Genomic DNA, 7171 nt, shown 5'->3' with positions numbered 1-7171 from the left:
TAACCGGTCTAGTTTCTATTCTGCAGATAGTTACTTGTGAGTTTCTGCTCACCGTGGTTTTTCTCATTTGGGTTTCCACATCAAATATCTTGTGTTATGGTGATTGTGCTCTTGTGGGTGAATGCTTTGTTTTCTATTTGGTTCATATTTATCTTAACCAGTTTATTAGCAAATCTGTTGTAACGGTTATCTGCTAAATTATTCAAAAGTTTGTTTATAGTATTTTTTGGTATACTAATTCACCCCCCCTCTTAGTATTCATCAATTGGTATCAGAGCCAACCTTTCTATAAGTATAACCACTTGGAAGGAGATATGGGGGAATACAGTATGAGGGAACTTACTCATCATCTCACTCAGATTGAGAGATCCTATGATGAACTCAAGGTCAAGTATAAAGCCTCTTTGGCCAATAGAAGAGAGCATGCTGAGAAACTGATGGAACTTACTGAAAATATCTCTTCTGATGAAGCAAATATGGATGCCCTAGTTGAAGAAGTTGAAAAACTGAATGAATCTAAAGGCAACCTAAGAAGAGAGTTGGAAGGACTGACCATTAGAATGAGTCAGGAGCTTGAGAATAGGAGGAAAGTTGAAGATCTGGTAAAACACAAAGATCATGAGATCTCCAAGTTGAAGCAAGAAATCAATACCCTTATTTCTCATCTCCAAGAGAGTAAAGTGGAAAAAGAAGAAATGCAAGGTGAACTAAACATGGCTATTTCTGAGAATGCAACCTTGATGGAATTTAATGCTGCTATTTCCAAGGAGCTTACTAAGTCAAAGGAGATACTTGCCAAATTCAATCAGAGTACTGCTAAGCTAGACCAAAAGCTAGAATTGGCAAAACCAGCAAAGAATACCACTGGACTTGGTTTCTCTAGGTATGAGGAAGGTGAGACCTCTAGAACAAAAGCTGAAGCATCAAAGATGCAACCAACATCCAAAGAAAAAGGTAAGCAAAAATTTAAACCTATTTGCTTTAATTGTCTCAAAGAAGGACATACTACTAATGTGTGTAGAAGCAAAGCCTACAACTATTTTCCTTATTTTTTAAACAATAAGCCTAGATCCAATAGATTTAATGGAAATTGTTATGCATGCAACAAGTTTGGGCATAGAGCATTTGAATGTAGGTTTATTTTGCACAACACTGGGAGATACCCTCCAAGGACTCAAGGAGTTATCCTGGAACCCTCTGTGAACCAGAATCCCAACCGGTATAATACCTATGACCATCGGTCAGATGGTTATCATGCGGAAACTGGTTGGAGAGAAACCTATTTGATTTGTCGTGGTAGTGGTCATACTATTGCAACATGCAGAAGAAAGATTGGAAGTATGAATAATGGACCATGGAGAACGCCTGGAATGGTATGCTATCATTGCAACAAATTGGGACACACTGCTAGAACTTGCAGACTGAGAAAGAACCTATTAGATGATATACTGATCACTCCAGAAGGGAAGATTGATGTTGAAACCTTTCAAACAGATATGAATAAAACTTGGAAAAAGAAATTAGAAGAAGTGTCACAAGATGAACCGGTTTTTGCACCTAGTGTGGAAGTCTTTGAACCGGCAAATTGAGCTTAGAAAAGCTTAGGGGGAACATAGCGGTGAAATATTTTGAACCCTCAGTTTATATCGGTAAAAACCTTAACCAGTATATGTTACCTGTCAATCAACAGAAGACTGGAAGCAGTAAAAGGAAAAATTAGGGTTTGTGCCCTAACGGTGATGCATTTATTATGGTAGGTGGAAGCTTGTTTCAAAGGGATTTTCGACGTCATTTTCACTTATTAGTTTTCGAGTGAAGAATTTTTCAAGTGCAGAGCTACAAGGAGCAATTCGTCTAGCGATTCAAAGTGAATTCAAAATCTTGCAGAGGAATCCAGAGATCATTTTCAATCTATCATGTAAAGAACACTAAGTGGTAATCTAGCAATCGAAGTGGTGTATTGTGATCAACATTGGCAAACCCTAAATTCTGGATTGTAAAGGTATTTCTTGAATTTCTTTCTTATCATGGCTTCTGCATCACACTCCAGTTCTAGTGCTCCTATAGATTCAATTGAATTTTTTCAAAAGAAAGAAAAATACAATGCCCTATCCCAAATACCCGTCGAAGTTATTGTCGAGGAAGACATTTCAGAATATATAGATTGTAAACTAGAAGACCTAGGATCCCTAGTGATTCATTCCCAGCTAATTTTGTTCTATGGGGATGATAAGAAGATCAAACCAGAGTATAGTATCCTTGAAAAGATGAAACTAAACAATGCGGTGTATTTTCTAGTAGAATTCATAGAAGATCACATTCGCATCATCCTTAGCAAAGTGCATGGTGATAAAATGTATCTCGAGCAGATGCATGACATCACACCGAAAGCAATTCATGATTTCACCAGTTTCTGTAATATTGGAGAGGTGCCAGCTCTTAGGAAGGTCACCAAGACTGAAATGACAACACTCACTAGTTCTGTGAGTGACCAACGGGCGATGACCATCAACACCATCAAGGGTGATCTGGTGAAATATGCTTGCATGGTGATTGGATACCGGATATTCTATGCCAGCTGAATGAATTATGTCCCTATTGCTACGGTGAATGTCACTTATAGAATGATCAAGGAAGACACCACATTTGATCTCTGTACCTGTTTATAGAAGCAATTTCTATTGAACTTGAAGTCCATCAAACATGACAATTCACTTAGGTTCAAATTTGGGTAACTACTGGTTATCTTATTCCTTTATTTTCAAGGTTATTTCCCTGGAATAGGTGATGTGCAATGGTCTACTGACCTACCAATCTCTAGACAAATTAAGGAAAGTCTACAAGTAGTGGGAACTACACATCATGAGGTTTTGAATAAGTATTTCGATGAATTCAAGCGGAAGATGAGCCAGAGGATAAGGATATCTGGTGATATTGTGAAGAAATATGAAGATGACATCTGCTTCACAATAAAGCTAGATGAATGCATAATGGAAGCGGTGGAACTAAGAAAGGAAGTAGTTGAACCTATGGGTTATGAAGTGATGTATGATATGTTGATCGGGGATGCCTCTACCTTGCTTGCCTCACCATTAGATGCAAATAAAAAGAGAACCAATACCTACTTAGAAAGGGTCACATCAGTTGAAGAACCAAAATAGAAAAAGGACAAAGTAGTGCCATCGTTATCTGCAATGATTACCTCTGCCAGTCCAAAAGTGACCAAGCGGTCACCAGCTAAGAAGAAACCTGAGATTGTTCCTGCTAAATTTTTTGAGAGGAAGCGGAAAACCAAAACTAGCTCACTGGAGTCAGAGGATACTGAACCAGAAATTCAACCAAAGAAGACTAGACAATCAAGCAAGAAGGAAAAGTCTACCAGTAATGTTCCTATAACCTCTGCACCGGTAAATATAGATATTTCCTTTTATAAGTCGATGACACATTGTCAAAGGACTTTAAAGAATATAAAGAAGAAAGTGCTTGATGATTTAAAAGAGTATTTTGATGATTTTATTGATAATGAGAAAGAAGAAGTAGAGCAGAAAGTTATCAAATATTTGTGTGTTAATGACTGGTCACCGTCAGAAATTAGATCGGTTACAACAGATTCTTTGTATAGTTCTTTAGATAATAAATGGTGCATTGCCATTGAAAAGGAACAAGAAATAAGGGAGAAAGTCTTTGCACAATACTCTTTCGATGCCTCTAATTCAGAATTATTTGAGATAATGGATAAGAACAAAGGCCTCTTCTTCATGAGAAGAAGAAGACTCAGGCTAATGGAAGGTAAAGCCTCTAAAGTGGAGAAGGATACTCATCTACATGCTAAAGTTGTTGTCGGGCTACACCAAGTATTTGAAGCAAATATGAAGGCTGAACAAGAACCAGGCCTCTCATCAGGCAAACCAGATGAGGCATTTGATAGTGAAGGGGAAAGAGTGACAGAGCAAATTGACACCATTGATGTTGATACTTTAGGTATTGAGAATTTCACTCTAGACAAAGAGCAAGAGAAATAGGATAAGGAACAAGCTGAGGAGGAAAAAGAAGAGAATGAGAAACAAGATAAAGAAAAAGCAGAAAAAGAGAAACGAGGCAAAGAGGTAGAAAAGAAGAAAGAGGAAGAGAAAAAGAAAGAGGAAGAGAAGAAGAAAGAGGAAGAGAAGAAGAAAGAGGAAGAAAAGAAAGAAGAGGAGAAGAGGGGAGAAGAGGAGAAGTGGAAAGAAGAGGAGAAGAGGAAAGAAGAAGAGAAGAAGAAACAGGTGAAGACTCCTAAGGCAACTGGTGGTCAAGCCAAACCGGTTGACACCACCACTCCAATTGATCTTCAATCAGTAAATTAGTCTAAGTTGCTTCAAAGCATAAAACTTGCACAAGAGAGACTGGAAGCATTGCGGAGGAAGAGGGAATAGGATGTCCTTCAAACTACGGTTGACACCCTTACCAGTCTGATTCCCGGTACTAACCTCCCCAGTACTGATTCCTCTCTGTCCAAGCTTAAACTTCTTTGTACTGTAGTGGAGGACTAGGTACAATGCTTGGAAGATGTTGCTGCAACTACTGCTAAGAAGAATCATGAAAAGGCACTTAACACTGCCTTAGTCAAGCAAAAGAATGAGCTCCAGTCACAACTTCTGAAACAGCAGAAGGATATCAGTGTTTCCATGGATGAGGGCAAATTACTTTTGAGCAAAATCTACCAACCCCATCTATTCTGTGATGATGTGCTTAAAAAAAAGATAAACTCCAATCGAAGTTACAGGCATATATAAGCAACTTCAAGATGCCATATGATTCCTTCACTATATATGGGAAAACAATTCATCATTATCAACTTCAGACTGCCAAGATGGAATTAGAAATTTGCAACTAGACTAGAGACTTGCAGGAGCTTCAACTGGTCTTATTGCCAAGACTATAGATTCTTCAGAAATGTTTTCTCAATTTGGAAGCCATCACAGTCACTAAAGAGATGATTACCATTGATACAATGGAAGAACTGGTATTCCAGATGAAAATGAAAAGTAAGATTGCTACTTCATTACATGAGTCATAGACATTGGCCATGGAATTTTTTATGTAGGACTTTAAATCTGTTTTTGATAAGTTTCATTCCTTATTGTCATGAACATTTACTCTATTTTTATATATAAGGAAACAGGGGTTATTCTGCATTACTTTGTCATTGTTGGCAAAGGGGGAGTGGTGTACATTAAAATTTTGGTGAATATTACCATTTCATGTATACTTTCATGTTACCATTTTGGGAAGTAGTATACATTCTAATTTCTGCAAAAGGGATAGTGTATATGCTTAGGGGGAGTAATTTTGATTATGGCAATTTTTTTTGTTGTTGTAAAAACACTTAGATGTCAAAATTTTCCTAAGTGTTGCCATCAATGCCAAAGGGGGAGATTGTTGGCATTTTTATGATGTTTTGATTATCATTGATGGACACACACTTTCTTGATGATGGACACACACTTTCTTGATGTATGAATTATGCTCAACCACTAATTGTTCCAACCAGTATTGTGTATTATTGAATGTATAGTCTTTAGACTATCGGTATTTTGCAGAAGATGTTTACTGGTCACAGACTGACTGAAGACCTCAAGTAGTATGGAGACCTCAAGCGGTTTGAGGATAGTAAGCGGTACGAAGGACCCAAGCGGTAGTTAAATTTTGATCGGAACACTATGTTCTACCAGTCTTCATTTTTGGCAACCGGAAATCGGTATATTGTATTAACCTGTATTTCTCTATGATGAATTACCAACTAGTATTTCTGTAATGTGTGATGAGTTATCATCCACTGACACTTTGGCGGTGATTTTGTGTCATGTTACCAACTGTGTCTAGATGCACTGAATCTAGGAACTTGTAGTCTAATCCTATTGGACCGACATGAAATCAGTTTCCTTTATAAGGATATCATGTATAGGGTTTATGTAATGGTGTGTAAGAGATCTGTGATAGAAAAGGTTATGTGCGACCATTGTAGAGAAGATTAGGTCTATGTAGAGTGTGGAGATATTGAAGACTGAAGTAATGTTAAAGTACATTAACAATGAGCTATCAAGGATCTAACCAAGCATACTGTGCTAGTATCTAGATCACTCACTTGTTGATTATTCACATCTTCAACAAGTCTGAAACCCTTAACTAGGTAGGCCTAGAAAAGCCTTTGTAAATCCTCTAACAAGGTGGTTCACATCTGTGGATCTGAAATCCTCTCACAAGGTAGTCTTTAACAGGACTTATCTCCTAACAGAGATCTAGATTCCTAATAGGATCTATTCTGCAGATAGTTACTTGTGAGTTTTTGTTCATCGTGGTTTTTCCCATTTGGGTTTCCACATAAAATATCTTGTGTTATGGTGATTATGCTCTTGTGGGTGAATGCTTTGTTTTCTATTTGGTTTGCATTTATCTTAACCAGTTTATTAGCAAATCTGTTGTACCGGTTATCTGCTAAACTATTCAAAAGTTTGTTTATAGTATTTTTTGGTATACTAATTCACCTCCCCTCCCTCTTAGTATTCATCAACTTCATCCATTTTTGCCTCATTTTCCATGCATGATGGCTCAATGTCTTCAACTGCAGTCATTATCGCGTGATGTCAGGTGCACTCGTGTGTATTTATTTTTGTTGCATGTATGTAATTAAACCATATTAACTATCAGTATAATATTTTTCATAGTGTCCTTTTTCAGTCCTCCTCCACATGTGTGGACACTTGTTAAACCTTAGGTTGGGGGGTGAAAGTACGCTAATAATTACTCTAGCAAATAATTCCTATGTCATCCCAGATTGTGTTTTAATTTTTCAATTTTTTAGTTTGAGGTGATATTTTGTATTCTATCCTTTTATTTTCCAAGAGTTATTTTAGATTGCAGCTAGGTTTGGACCAAGTAAGAGTACATTGAGTATATTTCAGTTGCATAAATTGGACAAATTTACGCCATTAGAAAGTAGACAGTGTTATCACTGCAATGAGAGGTTCACATGTTCGTCATGAGCTGACAATTCATGAAGTCCTTCTTCAGGACCAAGATTGTTAGCCAATATTCCACAATAGTGAGTGGCTGGATTATTTTCTAAAGTTGATTGAATTTAATGAGGAAATTACAAGGGAATTCACCCGCACACTTTCAAATGGAGAAG

Source organism: Cryptomeria japonica, chromosome 7 (assembly GCF_030272615.1).
Source record: "Cryptomeria japonica chromosome 7, Sugi_1.0, whole genome shotgun sequence".
Taxonomy (NCBI): domain Eukaryota; kingdom Viridiplantae; phylum Streptophyta; class Pinopsida; order Cupressales; family Cupressaceae; genus Cryptomeria; species Cryptomeria japonica.
Note: the sequence above shows the minus strand (reverse complement) of the source record.